The sequence below is a fragment of the Entelurus aequoreus genome, linkage group LG22 (genome assembly GCF_033978785.1).
Source record: "Entelurus aequoreus isolate RoL-2023_Sb linkage group LG22, RoL_Eaeq_v1.1, whole genome shotgun sequence".
Classification (NCBI taxonomy): Eukaryota; Metazoa; Chordata; class Actinopteri; order Syngnathiformes; family Syngnathidae; genus Entelurus; species Entelurus aequoreus.
The window spans coordinates 41,691,944-41,709,485 of NC_084752.1; positions in this window are offsets into that span (position 1 = coordinate 41,691,944).

Genomic DNA, 17,542 nt, shown 5'->3' on the forward strand with positions numbered 1-17,542 from the left:
ATGTAGAAAGGTTTTGTTAAGAAACCATTCTGAGCCTTATCTTATTTAGTTTTTATTTGATATATGTTGACCACATTAACCCTGGCAATGGACCATGTGTGTATATGTATGTTATGCCATTGTTTACACATTTGGTAAATAACCAAAGAATGTATATTTTGTTGTTTTCTTACTGTACCGAAAATGAACCGAACCGTGACCTCTAAACCGAGGTACGTACCGAACCGACATTTTTGTGTACCGTTACACCCCTAATTATTAGAGTCCCTTCATATGGTTTGTATTTATTTTTGTTCACTTTCAATCAATGAAAAACAAGGAAAAAAGTTGGCTTACTCCATGCAACATATTCTTCTTCTCTTGTTGAAGCTACTCCGTTTTTGCAATAAGTTCTGCAAAAACCAAGCAAAACGTGCAGATGTGTGTTTTAAAACGTGCAGATGTGTGTTTTAAAACGTGCAGATGTGTGTTTTAAAACAAGCTAATAGCACACAAGCAAGTGTGGATGCATATTTTTTTCCGGCAAGGAAGAAAAAAAAAAAAGGTGGAATGGTGACCAGAGGGGTATGGCAGCTTTGACTGCCGGTGTGCACGGGCTAACCACATCTGCACTGTGCACACCTTGCATGATTTACTTCAACTCAGTTCAGTAATCAAAGTCCTCGAGTCAGTCCCCCATTTTCACAGGGGGCTTAAAAGTAGTAGGTTTCCAGTTCCACATTGTCTGAAAGTAGCGGAAATGTGTTTTTTCTCCCTCTTTGCCTCAGGACGGGATCATCCCTTTGTGCCGCCGCTTCCCCGCTGACCACAGACATTTGGTCTGTCTCTCAAGGCTCCATTCAGGGCCGCGGCATCTGCGGAGCGACGGGAGGAGGGGGGGAAAAAACGAAACATGCTTCACATCTGCCCCCCCCCCCCCCCCCCCGCCCCCCCCGACGACTCCCCTGGGACCGAGGAGTCCTCCCTGAGATTCCCAGGACAATAACACATGGCACACTGACAAAGCTTGACCTATTGTTACTATAACAATCTACAAGGTTAATGTAGGTTGCTTATCTCTCTTCCCCTCCATTTTTCTGCATTCTTTCGTATCTCAAGCTATCATTACGTATATGTAGGGATGATGTTTGATAAGGAACTATCGAGTTCGAGCCTATTATCGAATCCTCTTATCGAACCGATTCCTTATCGATTCTCTTATGGAGTCCAGATAGGTTGTTGTATATGGAAAAAAACACACAATATTTGGTTTAGCAAAAGCTCACTTTTATTATATAATAAAAAAATAAAATCTAATAAATAAATAAATATTGACTGTTACCCACCTAAAAAAATAAAATAAAATAAAATAAATAAATATTGAATGTTGTTACCCAAAGTATATTAAGTGGGATTTTTCAGAGAAACAAATATATACAGTAACACAAAAACAACCTGTCTCTGTGATCACTATAGGTCAGGGGTGTCAAACGTACGGCCCGTGGGCCGGATCAGGCCCGCGGACAGGTTTTATCCGGCCCGCGGGATGAGTTTGCTAAGTATAAAAATGAACCAAAATTTTTGAATGAAAGAAACTGCTGTTCTAAATGTGTCCACTAGATGTCACAATAGCAATTATTTGCATCTTTGTAGATTATGCTACATATGTAAAAAAATAAAAAACCACATGATGTTAGTGCACCAGTTAAGGAAAATGAGCAAACTTACATGAATGACATCCTGTAATTTGATTTTGATATAATTTTTTTATCGTAATAGATTGAAAATTAACACCAATGAGTTGACTGATGAACATTATCACATAATGTATTCAGAAAATATAAATAACGACAAATAAAGATAGAATACTATTAACCGCAACATGTAAGTGTAAAAAAAAAAAAAAAACCATTATGATTTGTACATTTTCAGAATTTTCTTGTTCTATTTTTAAACAAAGAAAACAATCTGAATTTGTCTTTATTTTTAAGTTATCGTGCCGTGATTTTACCTGTCCGGCCCACCTGGGAGTAGATTTTTCTCCATGTGGCCCCCGATCTAAAATGAGTTTGACACCCCTGCTATAGGTGTATAAATAATAATATAGTGTTAAATAAAATCAGTCCCTTGGGCACAAAACGGAAAATAATACAGCTCTCCAAAAAGTGCACTTCTGCTGCTATTGGAACATAACTGTTTGTTATGATGCTTTGACATTTTTGCACTTTATTTCTTTATTGAAAGAAAATTCTATGAAGAGAAAAGTTCTTTGCAAATGTGGTTACAATGCTAAAAAAAAAGAAAAGTTAAAGCTAAAAAAAGAAATACACTTTATTGAGTTAACATTATTTCTTTATAGGGGGGAAAATGTTATGAGCGAGAGAATATAACAACTACACTACCCAGCATGCAACGGGAGTTACGAGCATGCGCGGTAGCCCCGAAAAGTGTTGCATGTTGCCACGCTGTGAAAGTAAACGTCAAGAACTCAGCCAACACGCCTCGTCTGCATTATTTATAATTAGACAAACAACACATCTACAGTGTGATTTTGTTTTGTTTACAAGGAAAGAAAAACAAAAGTTAAAAAAGGGAGATGTGTTGTATATATATGTATGTGCTGCGGTTGTTTTAAGAACGTTGCGACAGCTGCCGTAAAGGAGGTGCGTTGCTAGCCTGGTTGCTATGTTTCCGGTTGGTGGTAAAAGTGTTCGTCATGTGTTTTACCCTGCTAAAATCTCTCAGTAAAGTTATTCGATGGATGATAGCTTTTGTTTTGAACTTTATTACACCTTGGAGCGCTTTTTCCCGTCCATTGTTTTCCTGCTTTCGCTATCTGCGCCTAATGACTGAGCTACGTGACGTCATTTCTTGTGATGTCCCACGGAGCATTTCTGGTCGGGACGGGATTCGAATAAAGAATCAACTCTTTTCCTTTACTATAGTGGTCTCGATAACGGGTACCGGTTCTCAAAAAGGGATTCGAGTCCGAGGACTCGGTTCTTTTCTTATCGAGTATCATCCCTACGTATATGTATTGTTGCATTTGAACAATTGTATTGTTGATAATAAAGGTAAAGTATTGGTATTGTTTATTATCAATAGCGCTATTTCTATTGGTATTCATATTGCTTAATTTTTAATGTAATGGTCATTGTCATTTCTGTATTTATTTTTTTTTCTTCACTAACTGCTTATTTGCTATTACTTTTACCATCACATTTGTACATGTAGTATTTGCTGATGTTGTTGTTGTTGTTGTGTTTGCTGTTGTTGTTTTTGTCTCTCTGTCTAATCCCCCTCTTGTCCCCACAATTCCCCCCTCTGTCTTCCTTTTTTTCTCTTTCTATCCCCTCCTGCTCCGGCCCGGCTGCACCAAATGATAATATAAATACATTTAATAAAGTCAAATACAAATAAGGCAACAAGAGAAGTATCCTACACTTCTCTTTTGTAAAGTAAATCTGAACAGCCGATATGGGCATCTACATCTACTATATGATTTGCCTGAGAAGCTGGACAGGACATTATAAAAAAAAAAAAAAAAAAAAAAGATTCCCAGGACAGCGTTTATAGTTGAAGTCAAAACCCCCACAGAGCCAGAAGACATTTTAGCAACAGTTACAAGTGAAGTGAAAATCATTCAACGACATGACGAGCACGAAAGAGTTTAAATGAGCTGAGTGGTGTGTGGGGCTGCCAAACTAACTATTAGCACTTCATTTGACTCTGCAGCTTTTGTCCTGTAAATCAAGTAACAGACCTCCATGAAGTGCAACATCTGCTCCAATGTTCAGCCACAAGGCTCTTCTCCCCCTCAACATCGCTAGCTACGTTTGCGGCGTCATCGCGAGGAACTTTTCATCCAGTTGGTGTCACTGCACCGTCACTGGCTTTGTTGTTGTTTAGCGTGACCGTGGTGGAAAACGTTATTCGCACGATGAAAAGCACAAATCTCTACATTTTGTCCAAAGTACTCGTCATATCAGGGTTTTTTTCCGCAGGTTACACTGCAAAAAGTCAGTGTTCAAAAACAAGAAAAAAAAAATACAAAAATGAGTGGTATTTTATTTGAACTAAGCAAAATTATCTGCCGATAGAACAAGAGAATTTGGCTTGTCAAGACTTTCCAAAACAAGTACCGTAATTTCCGGACTATAAGCCGCTACTTTTTCCCCTCGTTCTGGTCCCTGCGGCTTATACAAGGGTGCGGCTTATATACGGCCTGTTCTTCTCCGACACCGACGAAGAGGATTTCGGTGGTTTTAGTACGCAGGAGGAAGACGATGACACAATGATTAAAGACTGACTTTTCATATACCGGTAGGCTGGTTATTTTGATAACGTACAGGCGAGCACTTTGTATTACTTTGCACCGTTGTATTATTTGTACTCTGCACGAATGCTGTTCGCCATGTCAAAGATGTGAAAGTTTGATTGAATGATTGAAAGATTTATTGTTAATAAATGGGTCAAAATAGTCATCTCTGTCCCGACAATCCCCTCCGTGGTAGCAGGAACCCCTATATACTACGCTAATTACACATCAAAACCCTGCGGCTTATAGTCGGGTGCAGCTTATATATGGAGCAGTCTGTATTTTCCCCTAAATTTAGCTGGTGCGGCTTATAGTCAGGTGCGGCTTATAGTCCGGAAATTACGGTACTGGTACAATTAGCTAACTGCGATGAACCCCAAAATACCTTAAAATAAGTATATTCTCACTAATAACAAGTGCACTTTTCTTGGTACAAGAAAAATAAAAAAGTCCTTTTTGCTCAATATGTTGAAAAATATTCTTAAATGAAGTAAATGCTAGTGCCATTATCTTGACATAATGATATGCGCTCGGCATTACATTTCTTGAAACCAACAAACTTATACTAAAAACTAGTTAATTTTTTTAACAAGGCAAGCGCTTGTTACTCTCGGGGTCTCCTAGCCGCTCAGGCAAATCATATGGTCTAAAAATGCATTTTTCCATGGATAACATGACATCATCGTGCCAAGTGCGTGCTCTTTCAGTCAATTAGTGTGCATATATACAGCCCGGAACCCCGGCCAAATTTTTTTTTATTGTAATTATGAAGAATTCATCTGAATGTGCATGAACTATTCCTGTTCAAAATAGTTAGAAATGTCACATGTTAAATGTTTAAATATTAACTGTCAGTTTACTGTACTGTGCCAACTGTACTACTATATGAGTACATATTTTGTATTGTTTCATTGAAAATAAAACAGCATTGGGCAGTCATCTGTTTTAATTATGAGACACAATTGTGTCAAAGTCATGACTTTTTTTTTTTCATGCTCGAAATAAGAAATGATTACTTTGAAAAAGTAGTTTTCTACTTGTGAGTGTTGATGACACAGCTTTGCAACAGTTGATATTCTAGTTTCAAGCATGTTTTACTCGATATAATAATAATTTTTATTTCAAGCATGAAATAAAAATTCATGACTTTGACACAATCTTGTCTCAATTAAACTGACAGTTAATATTTAAACATTTAAAATATGACATATTAAACAAATTTGAACAGAAATAGTTCATGCACATTCAGATAAATTCTTCAAAATTACAATTAAAAAAAAATTGGCCGGGTGCTGGGCTGTAAATAAATAAATAAATAAATAAATATATATATATATATATATATATATATATATATATATATATATATATATATATATATATATATATATATATATATATATATATATATATATATATATATATATATATATATATGTTCCTTGTGCACTAATTGACTGAAAGAGCACGCACTTGGCGCGATGATGTCATGATATTGATGGGAAAATGCATTTTTAGACAATATGATTTGCCTGAGCGTTGCCTTTTTGCCTTTCCAATATGAAAAATAAACTAGTTTTTAGTATAAGTTTGCTGGTTTCAAGAAATGTAATGCCGAGCGCATATCATTATGTCAAGATAATGGCACTAGCATTTACTTCATTTAAGAATATTTTTCAACATTTTGAGCAAAAAGGTCTCTTTTTTTTATACCAACAAAAATGCACTTATTAGTGAGAATATACTTATTTTAAAGGTATTTTTGGGTTCATTGAGGTTAGCTAATTTTACTTGTTTTGGAAAGTCTTGACAAGCCAAATTTTCTTGTTCTATTGGCAGATAATTTTGCTTAGTTCAAGTAAAATAACCCTCATTTTTGTATTGTTTTTTTTCTTGTTTTTGAACACTGACTTTTTGCAGTGTACCTTCTGGGCCAAGCTCAGAGGAGCCCTATAAATCCAGCTGTGCAACAAGGGGATAATATTATCACTATGATTATGTACATATTATCATTGCAGTCTTATGAATCAGTCATGAATGATTATTTGAAACATAGAGAAGTGAAGTTGACTATGTAGCCGACACAAGTGGTTTCTATTTTTACCCCATAAAGATTGAGAAACAGTAGCTGAAAGAAGCACATTTTGTTGACGTTGCTATCCCGCCTTGGAAAGATGTTTTAAGACAGCTTTGTCTTTGGTGCCAAATGTGAGACTTTCACAGCAGAACGCAGCCATTAGTCCTCAAAGGGAAAGAAAGACAATTATACGAGCCCAGATGATAATAGATCACGACATGACAGCCTCACCGTGATCTGTCTTCAGACTTACACGAGGAGCCCAACATATGTGAATATTTGCCAGTGTCGTTTGATCAAAGATGGCTGATGTAAAGCCAGTGATTGATGGCCCATTAAGACATTAATTTGGCGCTCAGACGCATATTTCCCACAATCCTAGCTGTTCCTGTACGCCAACGCTGACAACCATGGCAAACAGCTCCAGTCCAAGAGCGGCTCCAAATCGTCTGATCTGTCTTATCAGCGCCGTTTTTATCGAAGCTGGCTTGTTTTTCCTGACAGACTAACGCGACACGTTTCAAACGCCGTCGCTACCTCCCTCCCGACTTCTGTACACACGTCGCCACTGAGGGAAGAAGTCTAACAGAAGAGGTCACATGCTGAAAACATCTTGTCGGCAACATTGATTACCGCTATAGACGTAGCACGGTCGTGGAGATGACATCATGCACCGCCAAGATAAGCCCTTGTGCTAATTGAACAGGTGGGAATTTCCGAGCGGGGCCTTTCATTTCTTGTTGTTTCGCTTAACGCTGAGGTCACATCAAAGCGCTGCGCCGCTCTTTGGAAAACATTGCCAGGCTCGACTTATCACAGTTAGCGCGTACAAATTGCTAAACAATTGAAAACATGCACAGCAGGAACGAGCTCAGCTCTGAGATCCTTCTCACGACCCTCTCAACGTCGGCCCAGCTGGTCGAGGCAGACCCAGCTTTGTCTTGCCTCCGTCGCCAAAGACTGAGAGGCAAGCACTGCAAAAAGTCAGTGTTCAAAAACAAGAAAAAAAAAAACACAAAAATGAGGGGTATTTTACTTGAACTAAGCAAAATTATCTGCCAATACAACAAGAAAATTTGGCTTGTCAAGACTTTCCAAAACAAGTCAAATTAGCTAACTTTAATGAACCCAAAAATAGCTTAAAATAAGTATATTCTCACTAATAAGTGCACTTTTCTTGGTAGAAAAAATATGAGAGCTTTTCGCTCAATATGTTGAAAAATATTCTTAAATGAAGTAAATGCTAGTGCCATTATCTTGACATAATGATATGCGCTCGGCATTACATTTCTTGAAACCAGCAAACTTATACTAAAAACTAATTTATTGTTCTTAATGGAAAGGCAACAAGGCAAGCGCTTGTTACTCTCGGGGTCTCCTAGCCGCTCAGGCAAATCATATTGTCGAAAAATGCATTTTTCCATGGATAACATGACATCATCGCACCAAGTGCGTGCTCTTTCAGTCAATTAGTGTGCATAAATACAGCCCGGCCCCCAGCCCAAATGTTTTTAATTGTAATTTTGAAGAATTTATCTGAATGTGCATGAACTATTTCTGTTCAAAATTGTTAGAAATGTCACATGTTAAATGTTTAAATATTAACTGTCAGTTTACTGTACTGTGCCAACTGTACTACTATATGAGTACGTATGTTCTATTGTTTCATTGGAAATAAAACAGCATTGGGCAGTCATCTGTTTTAATTATGAGACACAATTGTGTCAAAGTCATGACTTTTTTTTTTCATGCTTGAAGTAAGAAATGATGACTTTAAAAAAGTAGTTTTCTACTTGTGAGTGTTGATGACACAGCTTTGCAACAGTTGATATTCTAGTTTCAAGCATGTTTTACTCAATATAGCTCATCAAATCTCAGCAACAAGCTGTAATATCTTACTGACATCATTTAGGAGCAAAACCCTTAAAACAAGTAAAACACTCTAACATAAAATCTGCTTAGTGAGAAGAATGATCTTATCAGACAGAAAATAAGCAAGTATCACCCTTATTTGAGATATTTCATCTTTTTCAGTTTTTGCAGTGTGGCTCTGAGATAGTTCTCCCGACCCTCTCAACGTCGGCCCAGCTGGTCGAGGCAGCCCCAGCTTTGTCTTGCCTCCGTCGCCAAAGAGTGAGAGGCAAGTCTAACGGTGGTCATCATGCACACACTGGGCTCCAACCACAAATCCCCACTGATTGACAAGTATTTTGAGAAGTGCTAGCTAAAGAGCTAAAAGCCACAGGCTGTCAGCTCATTCACCGGCACAGCTCTTAAAGGCCTACTAAAATGATTTTTTTTTATTTAAACGGGAATAGCAGATCCATTCTATGTGTCATACTTGATCATTTCGCGATATTGCCATATTTTTGCTGAAAGGATTTAATAGAGAAAATCGACGATAAAGTTCGCAACTTTTGCTCGCTGATAAAAAAAAAGCCTTGCCTGTAGCGGAAGTAGCGTGACGTCACAGGAGCTAGTATTCCTCACAATTCCCCGTTGTTTACAATGGAGCGAGAGAGATTCGGACCGAGAAAGTGATGATTACCCCATTAATTTGAGCGAGGATGAAAGATTCGTAGATGAGGAACGTTACAGTGAAGGACTTGAGAGGCAGTGAAGGACGTATCTTTTTTCGCTCTGACCGTAACTTAGGTACAAGCTGGCTCATTGGATTCCACACTCTCCTTTTTCTATTGTGGATCACGGATTTGTATTTTAAACCACCTGGGATACTATATCCTCTTGAAAATGAGAGTCGAGAACGCAAAATGGACATTCAGTGCCTTTTATCTCCACGACAATACATCGGCGAAATGCTTTAGCTACAAGCTAACGTGATAGCATCGTGCTTTAACTGCATATAGAAACAAAAAAATAAAGGATAGAAGGAAGGATAGATAGAAAATCAACAATACTATTAAACCGTGGACATGTAAATACACGGTTAATGCTTTCCAGGCTGGCGAAGGTTAACAATGCTGTGCTAACGACGCCATTGAAGCTAACTTAGCAACGGGACCTCACAGAGCTATGCTAAAAACATTAGCTCTCCACCTACGCCAGCCAGCCCTCATCCACTCATCAACACCCGTGCTCACCTGCGTTCCAGCGATCGGCAGAAGGACGAAGGACTTCACCCAATGCGTTTGGCGGCCCGGAGACGTAGGAAGTCAAGGTGAGGTCGGCGGCTAGCGCGGCTAGCGCGGCTAGCGCTCCAACAAAGTCCTCCTGGTTGTGTTGCTGTAGTCCGCTGCTAATACACCGATCCCACCTACAACTGTCTTCTTTGCAGCCTTCATTGTTCATTAAACAAATTGCAAAAGATGTCCAGAATACTGTGGAATTATGAAATGAAAACAGAGCTTTTTGTATAGGATTCTACGGGGTACCATAACTTCCGTTACTCTGACTTCGTCACGCGCATACGTCATCATACCGCGACGTTTCAGCCGGATATTTCCCGGGAAGTTTTAAAAGTCACTTTATAAGTTAATCCGGCCGTATTGGCATGTGTTGCAATGTTAAGATTTCATCATTGATATATAAACTATCAGACTGCGTGGTCGGTAGTAGTGGCTTTCAGTAGGCCTTTAAGGCCGGTGGGTCAATTTTCATTGAGTCCCAGTTATGGCTGCCCTGTAACAATGGATGTATATCAGGCCTGGGCAATTATTTTGACTCAGGGGCCAAATTTAGAGAAAAAAAATGTGTCTCGGGGCCGGTATATCTATTTTTAGGAACACTAATACAAAACCTCACAAATGTCTGATTGAATGCTAAAAACGTTATGACAGACCGCCTTGAAAAAAAGGAATGGAATTTTACATGTTCTTACTGAATGAGACACCCAGAATGTACATGAGAATAAAGAATGTGGGATTTACAATATTAACTATGAACGATAAAAGACTGAATATTGACACCATATGAACGTCACACCCACTCTCCGTCGACATATTTTACAATCAAGCGAAATGCAACAAAACAGCGAAATATGAACCCACCCACAATCTGATACATCACTAAACTTTAGAACTTTGTTGTGAAAATCTCCTTCCGCGTCTGTCCCTGACACCCACATTTCAGGCTGATACTCTGTGGAAACGCTCCTCCACCCACACTGCTTGGTGCCTGCTGTGACTTTTAGATTACCATAGTAACTAAAATATCATGCAAAAGTGCAGATTCCAAGCATTGAAAGACTTTGTATAGTTGAAAACTTACGGTCGTTAGAAAACATGACTGCACATCATAATGGCAGCTACACTTTACATCTTAAAGATCTAAAAAAAATTATTTGGGAATGTCCGGGGGGCCAGATTGAAAAGCTTAACGGGCCGCATGTGGCCCCCGGGCCTTAATTTGCCCAGGTCTGACGTATATGAATATTAATGTATTATCACAATTGCCTATGCCACAGGTGTCAAACTCAAGACATTATTTTGTTTGGCCCGTGAACGCCTGGAAATAAGAAGCATCAATAAAGTTCCTTATGTTTTCTTACTGAACGTGTTAGTTCTTTCTGTTTTGACGGTAGAAAAATAATTATTGCATGAAATTGCATAGTTTTTCAACTTTATTATCTGATATGCACAGGGGAAGTGGGGGAGAAAAGTTGGGGAAAAAAAGGCAAAAGTCCACAAAATGTTCAAAAATGATACCCAGGTTCGAGTCCCACAAGTCCCGCCGCCGGCCGCGCGGGTCCAGGGGTGCCCAACATGTCCAAAATGCACACTGCAAAAACTGAAATCTAAGTAAGCTGAAATATCTCAAATAAGGGTGATATTTGCTTATTTTCTGTCTGATAAGATCATTCTTCTCACTAAGCAGATTTTATGTTAGAGTGTTTTACTTGTGTTTTGCTCTTAAATGATCTCAGTAAGATATTACAGCTTGTTGCTGACATTTAATGACCTATATTGCGTAAAACGAGCTTGAAACTAGAATATCAACTGTTGTAAAGCTGTGTCATCAACACTCACAAGTAGAAAACTACTTTTTTAAAGTAATCATTTCTTATTTCAAGCATGAAAAAAAAAATTCATGACTTTGACGCTATTGTGTCTCATAATTAAAACAGATGACAGCCGAATGGACTTTGCTGTTTTATTTTCAATGAAACAATAGAAAATACGCACTCATAAAAGTAGTACAGTTAATATTTAAACATTTAACATGTGACATTTCAAACTATTTTGAACAGAAATAGTTCATGCACATTCAGAGGAATTCTTCAAAATTACAATAAAGAAATTTTTGGCCGGGGGCCGGGCTGTATATATGCGCACTAATTGACTGAAAGAGCACGCACTTGGCGCGATGATGTCATGTTATCCATGGAAAAATGCATTTTTAGACAATATGATTTGCCTGAGTGGCTAGGAGACCCCGAGAGTAACAAGCGCTTGCCTTGTTGCCTTTCCATTAAGAACAAGCAACTAGTTTTTAGTGTAAGTTTGCTGGTTTCAAGAAATGTAATGCCTAGTGCAGTGGTCCCCAACCACCGGGCCGCGGCCCGATTGGTACCAGGCCGCACAAGAAATAAAAAAAAAATATATATATATATATATTTTTTTTTTTTTTTTATTAAATCAACATAAAAACACAATATATACATTATATATCAATATAGATCAATACAGTCTGCAGTGATACAGTCCATAAGCACACATGATTGTATTTCTTTATAAATAAATAAAAATTCCAAAAAAATAAATAAATCCCCCCCGGTCCGTGGGACAAATTTTCAAGCGTTGACGGGTCCGCAGCTACAAAAAGGTTGGGGACCACTGGACTAGTGCATATCATTATGTCAAGATAATGGCACTAGCATTTACTTAATTTAGGAATATTTTTTAACATATTCAGAAAAGCAGAAAAGGTCTCTTTTTTTTCTACCAAGAAAAGTGCACTTGTTATTAGTGAGAATATACTTATTTTAAGCTATTTTGGGGTTCATTGAAGTTAGCTCATTTGACTTGTTTTGGAAAGTCTTGACAAGCCACATTTTCTTGTTCTATTGGCAGATAATTTTGCTTAATTCAAGTAAAATACCCCTCATTTTTGTATTTTTTTTTCTTGTTTTTGAGCACTGACTTTTTGCAGTGCACCCAGCAAAGTCACAAGGTAAGTGGGGAAGAAAAGTTGGGAATGTCTGATAAAAGTCCACAAAATGTTCAAAAATGACACCCAGGTTCGAGTCCCACGAGTCCCGCTGCCGGCCGCGCGGGTCCAGGGGTGCCCAACATGTCCAAAACGCACCCAGCAAAGTCACAAGGGAAGTGGGGAAGAAAAGTTGGCCAAAAATATAAAATATACTTGTTAAAAACAAAACACTGCCTTGTTTGAATGAATATTACGGCCTACTACGCTACTGTATTTCAATGTTGGTCATAAAGGTGGTACTTGGAGAGCCAAGTGTTTTCTGAGGTGGTACTTGCGTGGAACCACTGGATTATAAAACTTTAAGGGTATCTGTATTTTTTTAACATTTTGACCAGAAGCCAGAGGGGGCGCCACAAATGTAGTTTGTGACGTCTATGGTGAATTAGCCCTATAGGAACAATGTTGACTTCATGTGAAGCAGTCCATCCAGCATGTGGACACTAACCAGTGATCAGTCCCTGACATTTTTGTCTCAGTTGTACCGTGATGAATATGACGCTCAGGGGGCCTTTCGGGGGTTAAGCCCAGTGCCTCGGAGGATATTGCCTATGCCACGGATGTAAAAGGTCTCGATAACTCAAAGGGCCCAGAGAGGAAATTCCAACGTGATTATTTTATGAAGAAAAGTGTGTGTCTGAGGAGTAAAGAGATCCCACAGAGACACAATAAATCATAGGGAGTATGGCAAGTGCAGCTTTTCCTCCACACCACCTGTGCTGGTTGCAATAACCAAGGAAGGAACAAACTTGACCTAAAGTTTCAAACAATCTAAGAAGAATCTTTAACACCAAGAGGAACAAGCAGCTCAACATCAGTTACACCAGTGTTTCATAACCATAGGACAGTGGTTCTTAACCTGGGTTCGATGAGTCGGGCTCAGGGGTTCGGCGGAGGTCAAGACACACCCGACTCATCGTGTAAATACAAACTTCTCCCTACCGGCGTATTACGGATACGACAACAGCTGACTGGTTTGCAGGTGTGTAATTTGTTGTGAGTTTATGCACTGTGTTGGTTTTGTTCTTTGAACAAGGTGATGTTCATGCACGCTTCATTTTGTGCACCAGTAAAAAAACATGGTAACACTCTAGTATGGGGAACATATTCACCATTAATTAGTTGCTTATTAACATGCAAATTAGTAAGATATTGGCTCTTAACTATTCATTATTAAGTACTTATTAATGCCTTATTCGGCATTACCTTACTATAACCCTAACCCTCTAACCCTGCCCTAACCCTCTAACCCAAACCTAATAACTCTAAATTAAGTCTTTGTTACTTAAAATATGTTCCCCATACTAAAGTGTTACCAAAAACATATAACTATTTTGAATTTGAAAAAAAAAACATTTTATTTTTCACTAAAGAAGGGTTGGGTGAATGCGCATATGAAACTGGTGGGGTTCGGTACCTCCAACAAGGTTGAAGAACCACTGCCATAGGACCAATTGTTGGGCCACCAAAAATATCTGTTTCTCAGCTGTGGTCGGTATTCGGCCGCAGCGGTTCTCAGTTGTTATAAAGTTTCCCACCACTTGTGGCAGTAATGACAATCTCAAACAAACAGAAGAAGCGCAAAAATTATGACTAAAGTGATGAAGCTGTATTTTCATTTGCACCTAAATTTTATCGACCGTTTATTTAAGAAACATATTATCATTATTAATAATTTATTTGGATTTTTTTTTTTGCAATGCATAATTGTATAATGTATTATCAGTAGGGGTGTAACGGTACACAAAAAATGTGGGTTCGGTACGTACCTCGGTTTAGAGGTCACGGTTCGGTTCATTTACGGTACAGTAAGAAAACAACAAAATATGGATTTTTGGGTTATTTATTTACCAAATTTGCAAAATCTTCCAGCAAAAATATTTTTCTTAGTGTAATATTTGATGTGAAGTAATGGGAACCTTGGATAGGCCAATAATTCATAATAACATTGATTTTGATTCAATATTATGTTTTGAGCAATGACAGTTTGAAAGAAAAAAAAAAACAGCTTTGTTTTATTAGTCAACATTGCAACTTTTTCTAAATGACATTTAACCTTTAAGCTTTTTTATTTCACTTTTGCTATGTTTTTGTTTATTTGAATAGTATTTTTACAATGTGCCGTGGGCCTTTAAAACATTAGCTGTGGGCCGCAAATGGCCTCCGGGGCACACTTTTGACACCCCTGCTATAGATAATAAAAAATTAAATGTGATAAATCTATGGATAAAAAGCAGAGCCTGGCGACGCATGCGCGTTTATCATAACTCTCTCTCTCTCTCTCTGTCTCTGCCCCTCCCTCACCAATGCTGCTGTTTGTTTTGTTTTCAACCCCTTCTTAACCCTGAACGTACATTGAAAATACACGCAACCCTAACTCAAAATGCCGGACATTTGAGGCATTTAAGAAACTCCGCCCTGACAGCTCCGCAAAAGAGGACATGTCCGGTGAAAAGAGGACGTATGGTCAGTCTATCCTAGCCCGTTAGCTGCTAGCATGCCGTGTGTTGTGCCTCGGTGTGCATTGTTTACACAACGTGCGTTACGCTACTTAATATGTCCGTGTGGAAACTCCTTCGGTACACCTCCGAACCGAACCGGGACCCCCGTACCAAAACGGTTCAATAGAAATACACGTACTGTTACACCCCTAATTATCAGAGTCCCTTCTTATGCAGTATATTTGGTTTGTATTTATTTTTGTAAGTTTATGTGTTAAATACATCTTTGTGTGGTTTGACATGGTTGTAAAACTGTTTAAACTGTGCGTAGGTTAGATATCATTTTTGAATACGATTAAGCTCAAGCGTAAGAAGCTAATTCAGTGCTAATATTTGAGTGGGGCCCAGGCCCCTGTGTAGTGGATAAATGGACCCTGAGGTCAAAAGGGTTAAGAACCCCTGAGCTACACTACAAAAAATGTTAACTTGCTTGTGCAATTTGAGCAAGAATGTTCTCATGAAAGATAGTACTGTTATATGACGCAAGAGGCAATAGGAAAGTTGGGACAATTGATGAATTTGTGCAGTTTTAACTAATCACTTTGAGGTCTCACTGACAGAACAATGCACATTTATAATCCAATGACTATGTTGTAATGTTCAATCAAACAATCTGCCGGTGACATCTCCCACATGCGTGCGCATCAATATACTTTTCCATCAATCACAAGTGGTAATTACCACTTCGGGAATGGTTATGCAAGACGAGAGCCTCTTCAAAACACAAGCGAGCGGGCAGGCAGGAAACGCTTGGAATGTTCCTCATCGTCTCGCAGTCGGCAACAGGCTGAGTGGTCACAAATGTGGCGGGATTAAAAGATCTGGGAGGAAATTGCGCTTGTTTGACGAAATGCACAAAAGAGGTCCGCAACATCACAAGTAGGGGTGTGTGTGTGTGTGTGTGTGTGTGTGTGTGTGTGTGTGTGTGTGTGTGTGTGTGTGTGTGTGTGTGTGTGTGTGTGTGTGTGTGTGTGTGTGTGTGTGTGTGTGTGCACAATGGAGCATTGTGTGGTGGTCATTCAATCCACCGACGCGCTGATGATAGCGAGCGATGGCGGAAGCATGATGTCACCGACAGTGACACACAACAAAGAAGTACCTTTTTCAAGACGGGCAGATCTTCAAGTCAGATTGAAGTCACAGGAGCGTTTGAAGACGTTCTACACGTTACGTTGTGATCCGTGACCCTGCTTCAAGAGCATCACGCCATCCAAGAAGGACGAGCAAACACTCATTTGTCATCATTTAGCTTTAAAGAACCTAAAACCTTCCCGGATTTAGTCAACGATCATCCGAGGACCCTAAAAAGTGAAATCTAAGTAAGATGAAATATCTCAAATAAGGGTGATTTTTGCTTATTTTCTGTCTGATAAGATCATTCTTCTCACTAAGCAGATTTTATGTTAGAGTGTTTTACTTGTTTTAAGTGTTTTGCTCCTAAATGATGTCAGTAAGATATTACAGCTTGTAGCTGAGATTTGATGAGCTATATTGAGTAAAACATGCTTGAAACTATTTTTGTCCAAATGTCCAACACACCCAGCAATGGTGCACAGGAAGGCGGGGAAGAAGAGGGGAAAAGGCGGCCAAAATGGTCAAAAGTCCCAATTTTGTCCAAAATACCTCCCCGGGTTCCAGTCCCACGAGTCCCGCCGCCGGGCCGCACAAAAATGTCCAAAACGCACCCAGCAAAGTCCCACGGGAAGTGGGGGAGAAAAGTGAGAAAAGTCGGCAAAAGTCCCCAAAAATGTCCAAAATACCTACCCAGGCTCGAGTCCCACAAGTCCCGCCGCCGGCCGCGCAGGTCCCGGGATGCCCAAAATGTCCAAAACACACCCAGCCGAGTCCCATGGGGAGGGGGGATGAAAGTTGGAAAAGTCTGCAAAATTCCCGAAAATGTTCAAAATACTTACCCAGGTTCGAGTCCCACATGGAGTGCCACAAGTCTTAAGACTTGTGGCACTCGATTGTGACTTGTGATTTTTGAACATTTTACCGACTTTTCTCACCTTTCTCCCGCCTTCCCGTGGGACTTTGCTGGGTGCGTTTTGGACATTTTGGGCATCCCGGCCGGCGGTGGGACTTGTGGGACTCGAACCTGGGTAGGTATTTTGAACATTTTTGGGACTTTTTGCCGACTTTTCCAACTTTTATCCCCCCTCCCCGTGGGACTCAGCTGGGTGTGTTATGGACATTTTGGGCATCCCGGCCATACATAAGATTTTATGTTAGAGTGTTTTACTTGTTTTAAGTGTTTTGCTCCTAAATGATGTCAGTAAGATATTACAGCTTGTTGCTGAGATTTGATGAGCTATATTGAGTAAAACATGCTTGAAACTAGAATATCAACTGTTGCAAAGCTGTGTCATCAACACTCACAAGTAGAAAACTACTTTTTTAAAGTCATCATTTCTTATTTTAAGCATGAAATAAAAAATCATGACTTTGACACAATTGTGTCTCATAATTAAAACAGATGACAGCCAAATGGACTTTGCTGTT